This window comes from Ochlerotatus camptorhynchus, unplaced genomic scaffold (genome assembly GCF_037179485.1).
Source record: "Ochlerotatus camptorhynchus isolate MF236.1 unplaced genomic scaffold, CSIRO-AGI_Acam_v1.1 ptg000664l, whole genome shotgun sequence".
NCBI classification, from domain to species: domain Eukaryota; kingdom Metazoa; phylum Arthropoda; class Insecta; order Diptera; family Culicidae; genus Ochlerotatus; species Ochlerotatus camptorhynchus.
Window position 1 is genome coordinate 35319 of NW_027041143.1, and position 13658 is coordinate 48976.

At 38.6% G+C, this 13658-nt stretch overlaps 1 protein-coding gene across 1 annotated transcript in view; it reads right to left on the reverse strand.

The window, feature by feature from the left end:
- LOC135714556 (sushi, von Willebrand factor type A, EGF and pentraxin domain-containing protein 1-like) overlaps positions 1-13270 on the reverse strand; it is a gene marked incomplete at its 3' end in the record, with an annotated part of 45873 nt that extends 32603 nt beyond the window's left edge. The window contains exons 1-2 of the mRNA XM_065237938.1: positions 13234-13270; positions 12515-12601 (exon numbers count right to left, since the gene is read on the reverse strand). The remainder of the gene's footprint in view (positions 1-12514; positions 12602-13233) is intronic.
- Between the last annotated feature and the right edge of the window lie 388 nt (positions 13271-13658).

Sequence of the window (13658 nt, forward strand, 5' to 3'; positions counted from 1 at the left end):
ATTCACAGATAAAGGTTCAAGCATCAACCTGATGAAGACATTAGAACATTTAACCTATATCGTGTTTCGAAAAACCGTGGTCAAACACAAAGTTTCGTAAACCGGGGCTTTTATGAACCAGTGTGGTTCTGCACGGTATTTTGAAGCATAGTTCTAGCAAATATTTAGGTAAAGTTTACTTTATTAGCCCGAGGCTGGTTCATCTCCAGTGGCTGAAGGGGTCTCCCAAGCCTTGTAAATAGTTCTTATTTCTTCGCTTGCATATTTATCTTAAGACGGCCTTCTGGCGTAATGGAAAGTATCCATGTTTTCACACGGGATGTCTGAGATCTAATTTATTTCCTCAAACAAACTAACAATGCTTTTTAGTTAAACGGCAGATGAAAAAAAAATCAACAATACTTTAATAACAAAACTATACTTTAAGATGCTTTCATTTCATAAACTCTTGATTGAAGAATGACAGATTTATATGATATGAAACTTATGTAGTGACAATTTAAATCCTATTGAATTCTCATTAAGATATGAACAGCAAAATTTAATATCGAATACTACACGTGGTTTACTCTAAATGAGCATGATCACATTATCTGGCTCTTTATTTGCGAGACAGTGAGTGGAACTGCTTTTCTTAGAATGAGGTGGTCTTTGCCAAAAGAGTTATATATTTCACAAGTTAGACATTTAATAATGGACCGGTTAGGTAACATGGTCCAATTAATTTTGTTTATTGCTATCTTAATGTTTGGCTTCGACAAGAATCATTCCCACAGAGTAGGTTTTCCGGTACTAGTGGAGCTCACGAGCTCAAATCTCTTCCTCGGACAAGTTGCGAATTACCTTAAACGTGTAGAAAGTACACACTCCACATAATATGTCTAAGTGGTTTATAAACAGCCTGACTATAGTAAACAGAAACATGTATTCCAAAATTTAAATAAAAAAATTATTCACATATTAAATCTTGTTCCTCTAAAAGTAGGATCAATAAATTAGCGACTATGGTAAGTATGTCTTGGAACATGATCTATGTTAAAAGAGAACTAGTATTACAGATAACTGGATAGTTGAACTACAGTCAACTCTCCCTTACTCGATCTCACCCTAACTCGATATTCTCCCGTAATCGATGGATATTGAGACTACTTAAACCAGTTTCCGATAAATATTCCCAAATCTACCTCCGTAATTCAATAAAACGCTGGCCAGACTGAGCAGTGATAACGTGCTATAAGACTATCTTGATGACATTTTTATTTTCGATAATTATTATAACATGTTATAACTCTGTAGTCTGAACGTACTGTAATGCTACGGAGATAACATAAACTCTCTATAATAAAGACCAAAAAAAAACTATCACTGGGTCGTCCGCTCTACTTAGGATTGGGAAAGCGTTAAAAACCACGCTAGGCCATTATACCCCTGCATTACAGCATTTTGTCAGCATTTACTGTGGTAAAATATTAGCGTACAATGAGGCTTGATAAAGCTTTTTTTTATACTGATATCTCAAAACCTGTTGTTATGTTGTTTCGTTTATTATATTCTACAGGTTAAAATAAGTAAATCGAACGACATACATAATATGAGGATTATATACCCGAGCAAAGTCAAGCATCAAAATGACAGCAAATTGAAATCAAGTTTTGATATCAACATCAAACAGAAATCATAATTTTATTTCAGTTTACGCAATTGACAAAATTGATAACAAATTTTGTTTTCATTTTGCTGTACATTTGCTCTTTAAAAATGTTTTGTTGCGGGTTTGTTTTCATTGCCTTTGCATAACATCAAATTGAATACTTGTTTTGTTATCAACAGGAAAAATTGATATCAAATTGAGTTTTCAGTTTGCTCTCACTGATAGCAGAAATAGTTTTCAATGTGATGTTACAGGACGAGTTTTTTGCTCTCAATTTTGATATTTTAACCGTTAAAACCACCAAAATGACAGCAATCTGAGCAATCATTATCAGCGAAATCACAACATTAAATTTAGATTTCAATTTGATCTCAGACTTTGCTCGTGTAAGGACTATATAGAAAAAAAGGTGAAAGCTAATTTTTCTTTCCAAATCCATTAAAAGTACTTACAAATGAAAAAAAAATCTGGAACTATTTATTTCATGTCCTTTATAAGATATCTTAACGAAATCTATTAATAATATATTATTTTAGGTACTATTATGATCTTAGATTCTGGTAACATTTTGGACAGTGTGACAAAACAAGTGTTTCGCTCTTTTTGTGCACATCGTACAATATTTTTAGAATTTATTTCATGATCATAGTAGCTTTAGCATTCAATAAAACACAAATATTTTCAATTTCTTCGACTAAATTTGACATTAATTCTGTACGTCACTCTTCTGGAAGTGGAAAATATAAATTAAGATATTCACCAAGAGCTCAATTAAACTTGTTCACAACTACAAACTATTGAATTCCGATTGCTGATGCTGAATGACAATTGTAAAGAGTATCTTCAAAAGGATATTAAGAGTTACAAAACCTGAAATAGTCAAAAATATACTGAAACGATGCTATCAAAAAAAAACTCGAGAATGCTCTGTTTGTAATTTTACAAGAAGAACTAAATCTAGAATAATACCAGCCACTTAAATAATATTTTTAAATATATTTTTCGTTGTTAAATTTAAAAGAAGGACTTAACACACATGATCAAATAACTTTTTTTTTGACAGCATCAGAATCAAAGTACCAGAGTACAGTAGAGAGCAAAGTTGGTCATAGCTATGTTTATGTAACTTCTTATATTCCCTATGAAGTCGTTTACCAAAAGTTACTAATATGTGAACTATCTGAAATGCCTCCGCTACTTGAATAACTTTGCCAAATACACCAACTTCTCAGGTGATCAGGATTTTGAAAGACAGCTTATAGATATCATAAATAGGAGGCTCACATGTATACTACCACTGCGTAATGACAGTGTACTGAATTTATTTATTCAGCATCCGGAAGTCCTAAGCTACACAAACACATTTTCCGAAGCAAGTATCTTCCCAGGGGGTCAAGATGCGTGGTTTAAAACGTATTCATAATCAAAACCTGGTGTACAAAAATGAGTTGATAATTTTTTTTCCGCAGAGTGAATACTCAGAACCTTGCCATTTTTCTCAGATGGTGAAACAAATAAAACTTTTTTTTACATTTTTGTCACTCATCGCCAAATTACTACTATTGAACTGGTTTTGAATTCTCATGTCATTTAATGTGTCACATGATCGGAATGATTTCCTTCAGGTTGGATTAGTCTCATGACTAATGCAAACCGGAAGATGTTCCAGAAATAACTACGGAACCAGACAAAATGTTTTATGGAACCACAGTACCTTTCATTTGGACGTTGGGGCGTCCAATTAGGTTGAGTGGCTGCTGAGAAACACGACTTATGTTTAAAAAAAAAAATATTCACTGGAGCTTGTTCCAGCCGTATCCAAACTTATTCAATTGCGTTCTATGGAACCATGATACCTTTTATTTGATAGTTGTTGCGTCCAATTCTGATCAGTGTATGCCGACAAACACAACTTAGCTCGCAAAATCTGTGATTTCTAGATCTTGTTCTGTTCTTATCTTCGAAACAAGTTGACCGATTCCAAAAATAACAAAAATAAGTGAGCATAGTACCTACACTTGTCGGTTATTACATTCAATTCGGATAAGTGGTTGGTGATAAAAACGACAAAATAAAAAACCTTTACGCATAGAGAAAGGTGGGGCGTGTAATATAAAACTCTCTGTTTTGTCGCTTGTTTGGAAGGTCTGGCTCTAAACAGACTTTCCCCCAAAAAGTCACAATTTTTTTTGGTATTTTCAATAAACTATAAGCAAAAGTGTGTTTCGAGGTGATGCATTATTATATTTGTACCAACTTTGGGGGCGTACATCAAGAAAAATCCAATAAGCAAGGGGAAATTTTACTTCAGAATATGATTGTGTTTTTTTGAAGATTATTTTAGGAGAAAACGGCTTTTGGTCGTGTTGCAATCCCATGTTATCATTCACAAATGTCTACAATACATTTATTTACTGTAAACAATCACATATGGAGGAGAATGTGACAAAAACCGCAAAGAAATTGCAAACTTATTGCTTTTATTGCGAGAAAACATTATTTTTGAGTGGATTACGTTGTTCGCCAAGTTTTGACAATATATCGGCACAAAAATGTGTTTTATTTATGACCTTTACACCACCATCGTTCTAGCCCTACCCATGGACATGGAGGTTGACGGTACTGAAGCAAAGTGTTATGTTTAATTTCTTTATATTTGCAGCGATGATGATTTCCTATAGTGACACAAATCCCCTTCTTAATGTTTCAGTATGCCTCAAATGATTAATTCTTGGCTGTTAACTTCCTTGATGAAATCGGCTGCTTCACGCAGACCGAGCAATTCTGATTATAGTATCAGATTTGTTCTGTATACAGAGGAACTGGGAGGGCTTATTAGAAACTTCTCACCAATAAAGTAATGATCTTCTAGTAAATTTTGCATATAATTTTATTAATATTTTATTTTATTTAAGCATATAATTTTTGTAACAGTCAATTAGCATTAGCATGCGATACAAGATATTTAATATTACTTGCTCGTTTTTGCGTAAAATAATCAATATTTATTATACTTGTAATAACCTTTGAGAAATTTTTTCAAGTTTTTTTTTTTTATTTTTGATCTGAAAATTTTACCAGTTTGGTTAGAAGTTTCGAAGCTTACGCATGTCCACAGGCCTAATAGAAAGATAGGTAGAAAAAGTGTATCATGAAGAATGGTTGCATGCAGGATTCCTTCCACTCACTTGCTATAGATGAGTGATTTTCAGAGTTTTGAATTCGTTAGATGTTGCTATGGAGATTTGTGTTGTTGGATGCGGGAGAAGATTGGAGGGTGGGTGTTTGACGCATAGAGCCTGTCAATTTCGCTTTCAGAGTGTCGCAGTCAGCGGTTTTATGATTCGTGAGCGCTCGCGATTCGTAGAATCGTTGATTGTGACTGCAAGTGGATCTGGCGGGTTTTGTGTGTCGGACGCTTGCTTTTGGCCTATTCTTGTGACTAAAATGGAGGTGCGGCTCAAAACGGCGTCTGTTCTCCATGTTAAGAGCGACTGATCACCGTCCTAGTGCCAGCGTGGGACTCTAAACAGAGCTGTGCACGATGGTCCCCCGGCGAGACAGGGGGTTGGGGCAGGCCCAACAAGCCGCCCTGGAAAAAAACAAAGTTGCAAATACTGAAGAAAGAAATACGGATCGGAACAATCGGCACAGACCTACGCGACGAAATAAGGACTACGATTGGAAACTCGGATCATGGAACTGCAAATCGCTTGGCTTTCCGGGCAGCGATAGGTTAATCTATGACGAACTTCAACCACGCAACTTCGAAGTCGTAACACTGCAGGAACTTTGCTGGACGGGACAAAAGGTATGGGAAAGCGGGCATCGAGCGGCTACTTTCTACCAGAGCTGTGGCACCACCTACGAGCTGGGAACCGGTTTTGTAGTGCTGGGTAAGATGCGCCAACGCGTGATTGGTTGGCAGCCGATCAACGCGAGGATATGCAAGTTGAGGATTAAGGGCCGTTTCTTCAACTACAGTATCATCAACGTGCACTGCCCACACGGAGGGAGACCCGACGACGAGAAAGAAGCGTTCTATGCGCAGCTGGAGCAGGTGACGGCTGTTCGCAACGGGACGTCAAAATTGTCATCGGCAACATGAACGTTCAGGTAGGACGGGAGGCAATGTATAGACCGGCAATCGGGTCAAACAGCCTGCATGCCATATCGAACGACAACTATGCGTGAACTTTGCAGCCTCTCGGGATATGGTAGTTCGAAGTACCTTTTTCCCCCGCAAGGATATCCACAAAGCCACCTGAAGATCACCTGACCAACACACAGAAAACCAAATCGATCACGTTCTAATCGACGGGAAATTCTTCTCCGACATTATCAACGTCCGCACGTACCGCAGTGCGAACATAGATTCGGACCACTACCTAGTTGCAGTATACATGCGCTCAAAACTCTCGACGGTGCATAGCACACGTCGAAGTCGAACGCCACGACCCAACATTGAGCAATTACGGGACGCCGGAGTTGCCCAGGACTACGCGCAGCAGCTGGAAGTTGCACTACCCACGGAAGAGCAGCTTGGCGCAGCTTCTCTTGAAGATGGTTGGAGGGACATCCGTTCCGCCATAGGTAGTACTGCTGTAGCTGCACTAGGTACTGCAATCCCGGACTGAAGAAATGACTGGTTTGACGGCGAATGCAAACTGTTAGTTAAGGAGAAGAATGCAGCACGGGCGAGAATGCTGCAACACCGCACGAGATTGAATGTGGAGCGATACAGACAACCGCGGAACAGATAAAACTCGGTTTTCCGAAGGAACCGAAGGAAGAAGTGTCAGCAGGAAGACCGAGATCGCGAGATGATGGAAAATCTGTACCACGTAAACGACACACGGAAGTTCTATGAGAAGCTAAATAGTTCGCGCGAAGGCTACGTGCCACAAGCCGATATGTGCAAGGACTTGGACGGTAACCTTCTCACGAACGAGTGTGAGGTGATTGAGAGGTGGAAGCAGTACTATGACGAGCACCTCAACGGTGAAGCAGCAGAAAACGAAGGTGGCACGGCAACAGACCTTGGAGCACACGCAGAAGACGACAGGCTACCGGCCCCTGATCTTAAAGAAGTTGAGGAGGAGATCGGTTGGCTGAAGAACAACAAAGCAACTGGTGTAGATCAACTACCAAGTGAGCTATTAAAACACGGTGGTGAAGCACTGGCTAGAGCGCTGCATTGGGTAATTGCCAAGATTTGGGAGGAGGAGATATTACCGGAGGAGTGGATGGAAGGTGTCGTATTCCCAATCTACAAAAAGGGCGACAAGTTGGATTTCTGTAACTACCGCGCGATCACACTGCTGAGCGCCGCCTACAAGGTACTCTCCCAAATTCTATGCCGTCGCCTGTCACCATTAGCAAGAGAGTTCGTGGGGCAATACCAGGCGATTCGGCAGGTTCTGAAGAAATGCCGCGAATACAACGTGCCCACACATCATTTGTTCATACGACACAATCCATCGAGATCAGCTATGGCAGATTATGCACGAGTACGGATTTCCGGACAAACTGACGTGATTGGTCAAGGCGACAATGGATCGACTGATGTGCGTTGTTCGAGTATCAGGGACACTCTCGAGTCCCTTTGAACCTCGAAGGGGGTTACGGCAAGGTGATGGACTTTCGTGTCCGCTGTTCAACATCGCGTTAGAAGGTGTGATCAGAAGAGCTGGTATAGACACGAGTGGCACGATATTCAGGAAGTCCATCCAGCTCCTTGGCTTCGCCGATGACATTGACATTATGGTACGGAACTTTGAGATGATGGCGGAAACGTACATCAGACTGAAGGCTGAAGCTAGACGGATTGGACTTCCCAAGTAACATTTCAAGTTTTATCGAGGTTTTAAAGCATGCTACAAGTCTAAATCATGGTCTCCAGAACCGTCATAAAACCAAAATTGTTACTTGGGTTGCCATCAACGCATCAAAGACCAAATACATGAAAGGAAGAGGTTCTAGGGAAGACAATGTTAGCCTCCCACCCTGAATTCAGATTGACAGCGACGAAATCGAAGTGGTCGATGAGTTCGTGTATTTGGGCTCACTGGTGACCGCCGAAAATGATAGCAGCAGAGAAATTCAAAGACGCATTATGGCAGGGAATCGTGCCTACCATGGACTCCTGAGGACGCTCTGGTTGAATAAAATTTGCTGCCGCACGAAGTTGACTGTCTACAAGACGCTGATTAGACCGGTGGTCCTCTACGGCCACGAGACCTGAACTATGCTCGTGGAGGACCAACGCGCCCTTGGTGTTTTCGAACGGAAGGTGTTGCGTACCATCTACGGTGGAGTGCAGATGGATGACGGAACGTGGAGGAGGCGAATGAACCACGAATTGCACCAGCTGCTGGGAGAACCATCCATCGTCCACATTGCAAAAATTGGGCGACTACGGTGGGCTGGGCACGTCGTAAGAATGGCGCACGACGACCCAGTGAAAATGGTTCTAGAAAGCGACCCAACAGGAACAAGAAAAAGAGGCGCGCAGCGGGCAAGGTGGATCGACCAAGTAGAAGGTGACCTGCGGACCCTTCGCAGACTACGAGGCTGGCGAACTGTGGCCATGGATCGAGTAGAGTGGAGACGACTTCTTCGGACAGCAGAGGGCAACAAGGCCTTAGCCTGATTGGTAAGGTAAGGTTGTGACTAACATATTCTGCACATAGTATAGCGTCTAATGGTTTTGAGATTCCTGGTTGCGTGAAATATATTTGTGAGAATATCTTTTTGAGATTTTTGTAGTCACGTTTTGTTTGTAGTTTATAGTTTATTTCTTTCATGTAATTATTGTAAATAATAGTTATTCAATAATAGATAGTTCATCTATATATTCGTACCTTGACGCGAAGCGCTGTGGATTATGATATGCTCGATGACCCTGGAGGGATCGTTTTTGCTTACTGAGTAGAAAATCATGGGTTTGATTCCAAGCTCTCCGTCATGACTCTTAAAATTCATGATCACTAAACAAAATGAATACGTTCTTTCGATAGCCGGCTAACAACAAATAAATAAACAACAAATAAACAATACATACTTTTGGTTGCATCGCCAACTTGAGGTGAATCCTAACCGAATACCCTACCCAACCCTCCAACTCCGTAGCACTTATGAGGGTGTCGCTAAGTCGGTGGCCTCTCGTGAAGTAAGTACTACATCAACATTTCCTTACCTATTCCTAGTTATGGTAAAGATGGGCGCGGCCGGGAATAGCGACAGTCATGCTTCTGTTACTCTTGTTTAGATTGGAACCAATGTATACTCCCCAGCATTATTCCTTAAAGTAGTATAACTGAGAATTTCAGATGAGACGTGAGTGTCGCTAGTATACAATCTACGAAGTATATCATAACAACGCTAACGCTACCCCCACCATCGTTCTAGCAACGAATGGACTGAAAACTCATCAATGTTCTGTAAGATAAAGTTGTAAACCATGAGTGAGGGATGCTTTGTATGGAATTTGTTTGATTCCAAATGCTTGGAGTTTTGAGAAATTTTAATTTTTTCAACTAAGGTTGAACTTTTGCCCCACCTTACTTTACACAAACACAGATATTTTCCGATATCATTAAGCAGAGTTGATTGAAATATAAAAACTCAGCCTTCTGGGCCTCGGATCTACACTTGGTTTTCCAAGCGGTATGTATATCCTTCTTTGTAAGAAGGGTAAAAACCACAACTTAAATACTCTAGATACATACCTATATACTAAATTTAAATTTTTTTTTTTCGGAATTATTAGTTTATGTATAGCATCAGTAATTCTTATGAATGATTATTTTTCCTTGATTTGTTTTTCCGTCGATCTTGATTTCCGTGCTGAGCACCAATGCTACCAACGCCAGGGAGGCAGCTCCCACACCTGGACTCAACCTATCGACCCATCAACTCATGAACCGATAACCAACGGCTTTATTTCCCTTCCAAAGAAAGGCGTTATCAGTTCAATTCCGAAGGAAGGCGTTATCAGTTCAATTCCGAAGAAAGGCGTTATCAGTTCAATTCTGATGAAAGGCGTGATCAGAGATGTTATGCCTCAAAATATCCCGGCGGCGCCGACTGAAATTGACCGGCGCTGCTCAAATGAGTTGATAAAACATTTTTTTTAACCAACCCCCCTCCCCTCATTTGACCTATTTGAATGATGTTCGATATAAAATGAAAATAATGTTTGAATCAGCCTAGAGTTAAACAAAATTTAATTAAATCGATAATTGAGCCCACCTGTGCAACGCGTTGTATTGAGAATTCGGCAGAAATTTTACTACTACAGCCTGAGCAACATCGGAAGCAAGGCAGCAGTACAAGCAGCCTCATCTGAAAGCCTCAATGACCTTAACACACTTGGAAATGATTTCTTTCACTAATTAAAAAGCACATCTCGCTTAAGTGGATCCCACACAACAGAAGTTTTGTCATTATTTAGATGATAGATCAATATGTTCATGAATATGTTTGGTAGGTCACCAATCCGCCCTGGATGCTCTTCACTAAATTTATTATATCCGATGAACTGTTAACAGAAAATAACAACTTTTCTAATAAAAAAAAATGCCGCATCTGCTGCTGGGGAAATATTGGAACACAAAACCCAACTATTTTGATTATGCGTCAATATTATTGATTAAAGCCATTGTAATAATTCGTTTCGTTTGAGAGTACTAAGCAGCGACAAATATTAATCCAGAGTCATAAATGACAACCCTTTCTCTAGGTAAAACAGCGTTGATTTCATTTTGAAATATTCACAATCATAATTTAATCTTCAGTGAAATCTTCTAGACATTATCGTAACCAAGAAAAATCTTATGCAGCATGAAGGTTTCGTTCTATATTTTGGACTTAAAACAGCCTCACAGTACGGCACAAACAATATTTACAACAGCGAGGAAGTGATCGTGTGACCTTAGATCATAATACTCGATTTGCTTTTTTGCTGGTCATTATGCATTGCATGTGAGCTGAACATTAGGCTCTGAATCACCATTGCAGCACATTGATACACGGCTGAATCAATTGTTATAAACGCTAAAATGTGTTAGGATCATAGCAAGATTTTTGAGTGATTAGTTGCCTTACTATGTTTATCTTCTTGAAAAAAACACACTCACACATTTGGGTTTATCGAAAATTGTTTAGATTAAATTCATGTCACGGATGCTAGAAAAAGTTGCAACGCAAGCAAACAAAATTTGCATGAAAATTGTGTAGCTTTGTTAAACTTTTGAATAGGTCGCAATAAAACAATAATATATGTGAATTGCAGCTGATTTCCAACTCTGCGTTCAGTTACCTTTGATGTAAAACGTGACGACAACGCCGAAGAAGCCATTCCCAATGAAAGACAAATAGAAAAGTGATAGCGCAAGATTTGGTTTCCCCACAGTCAAAGATATATCCGATGTACTCGTATGCGATCCCACTTGTGATGCTGCAGACATACAAACTGGCGAGGGTAACCATAATGACTCTCCCAGTTGTGGTGAATGTGGATTTTTTGTTCTCAAGCTGTTCGACCTGTAGGCTGTAGGCGTGTATTGAAATTCCAGTTTAGAGGGAACTTGTAGTGTTGGTGATTTAAGTCACTCACAAAAATGAAAACATTTTGAAATCAATCAATCAACCATCATTTATGCTTTGAAAACATAAACATAAACATAAACATGTTTTGAAGACAATTCAATTAGTATATGAAGGCAAACAAGAATAGCCGAAAGTTGAGAGGACTGAAAATGTAGCGTTTAGTAACATAATTTAGGCCAGTAAATCAATGAGGAAATTTTTTTACGAAAAGTAAAGGGAAAGAAAACCAGAGCAATATCGAACTCTCACTTCATAACACATAAAATATACCTAACCAATTGTCGCCAACCAACTACATTTCCACGATCACGAAGCTCAAAGTAAACTCTCCAGTAATGGAAGCAATTTATGGGTGTCTTACAAGATCAGGGACAAAACAAAATATTTAAAAAAGATTCAGTGATAAAGTGTTGTGGAAAAGGGGCTTTAATATTAACCTAATATGTACTGATAAGGGTCTGTTCATAAACTACGTAGACAGTTTAGGGGGGAGGGGTTGGCAATCATCCACGGCCCATACAATTTTTTTTGTATGGACAATTGTCTACGAAGGGGAGGAGGAGGGGTCAAGAATCCCAAAAAAAAACTGTCTACGTAGTTAATGAACAGCCCGTAATGGATATGCAATGAAAACCAATTTGTGATAACGATGTTTTGGAAAATACATTACTGTTAGCAGGCTTGGACTCAATTATCTCTATAATATTCTTAGTTTTAGCGTTGTGGGGGAAAAATAAACAACTAGACTTTTTAGCGGTGAAATCATCAAAAAAAAATTAAATGTAAATGACAGAAGAAGTAGAAGAAGTTTCGTTTTAAAAGTCTGTGTGCTAAATTGTTAATTTTGTTGATGAAAAGCACTTTAAAACGTCAAGGATAATTTTACCTTTACAGAAGACCGAAATTAATAGTCACTGGAATCGAAAATATGCAGTCGAAATCGATTTATTATTGATTTTTGACAGCCTTTCAGAAGCATAGCCTTACTTGTCGCTCGCGTAAACTTATTAAAAAGAGGGAAAAAAAAACCGAAAAGTTTCTTTTTCTGGCCAAATCAAGACAAATGATATTCGTAAAAGGGTGAGATATCAAAGATATATTTTAGTTCATGTTACATTTACTGATAACATGTGTGTAACATGCATTTTGTATAAGACTTGATTGATTAGCAATGTTACCATGAGATTCCTTTCGATCGATAACTGAATCATTTATAGCAAAATGTCAATACTTTTTATGAGAAAGTTATACTTACATTGAATGTTTCTTTCTCTTCCGATATAATATCCAGGCAAAAATGGTTGTGGCTATTTCATCATTGAAGACTGCGAGTTTCAGCTATAAACGATAAAATACACTATTTTCAGATAATTATTCACTACAAACGATAATTTTAAGCTAAACAGGTTCGAACATGATAGTATTACTGAGTATTGAAGTCATGCTATTAGGCCACCGTTACTTTTCACTTTTCACACCCGATAGTTGCACACTTTCTAGCCTGTGTGTGTGTGTCTTGATTGATCAAGTGCATTGAGATTCGTTGAATTTGTATTAAATGGTACTTAGAGTTGAAATCATGCCGTAGTCCTAGTAGGGATCCAAAATAGTTCAACTTGTGTAAACTGTAAATTCCAGGTTAAAAGTAATTCCAGTTATTCGCTAAGCTTCCACGTATTCACACAAATAAGCCTGTTTTCACTGACACACTTGAACCGCATAAATACATCGAAAAAGAATGTATGCCAAGATCCAGAAACAGAAGAAAGAAAATGCCAACGTATTCAGTTTTTGCCACTATTCCTTGGCATGATTGAACATCCAGTTTTTCTAAAACTTCAAATTCTTTCTATAATAAAACTATGTAGCGCAGCTTAATTTATTGTTATTAATTTCAAATTACAATATTAACACTAAAGAAAAATGAACCGAGAAAGTGTAAGACGATGATTTCTACGCTCAAGACACACCTTTCACATTCAACCGCCTGGCACATACTGATCATTGTCTTCGTAAGACAGGTAACATTCTTCAGCAGCCTACCTTAGTAGTGTAGGTAGCATTTATCTGTAAGAGATGTAGAAGAAATACGAAGCGGTATGGTAGCGTCAGTTTTTCAGGTTCGTTTTCTATATTTCCTACCGGGCGTTAAAGTCTTGTTCTCATCGTCGCCTTCAAATCTGCTGCTTCATAAAAAAAATAATGATCTAAGAGTAATTTAAGGATGAAATAAATCTATTGATAGAAAATTAAGATTTAGGAAATTTAGGTGATTTTTGCTACCAGTTGAAATAAGCAGTTTTGAAAATATAAAAAGTCCTAAATTTACACTTTTTACCTTTACATGTTGTTATATTTGTTGCTTTGTGGGTATCATGGAATGTTCAAAATGTTG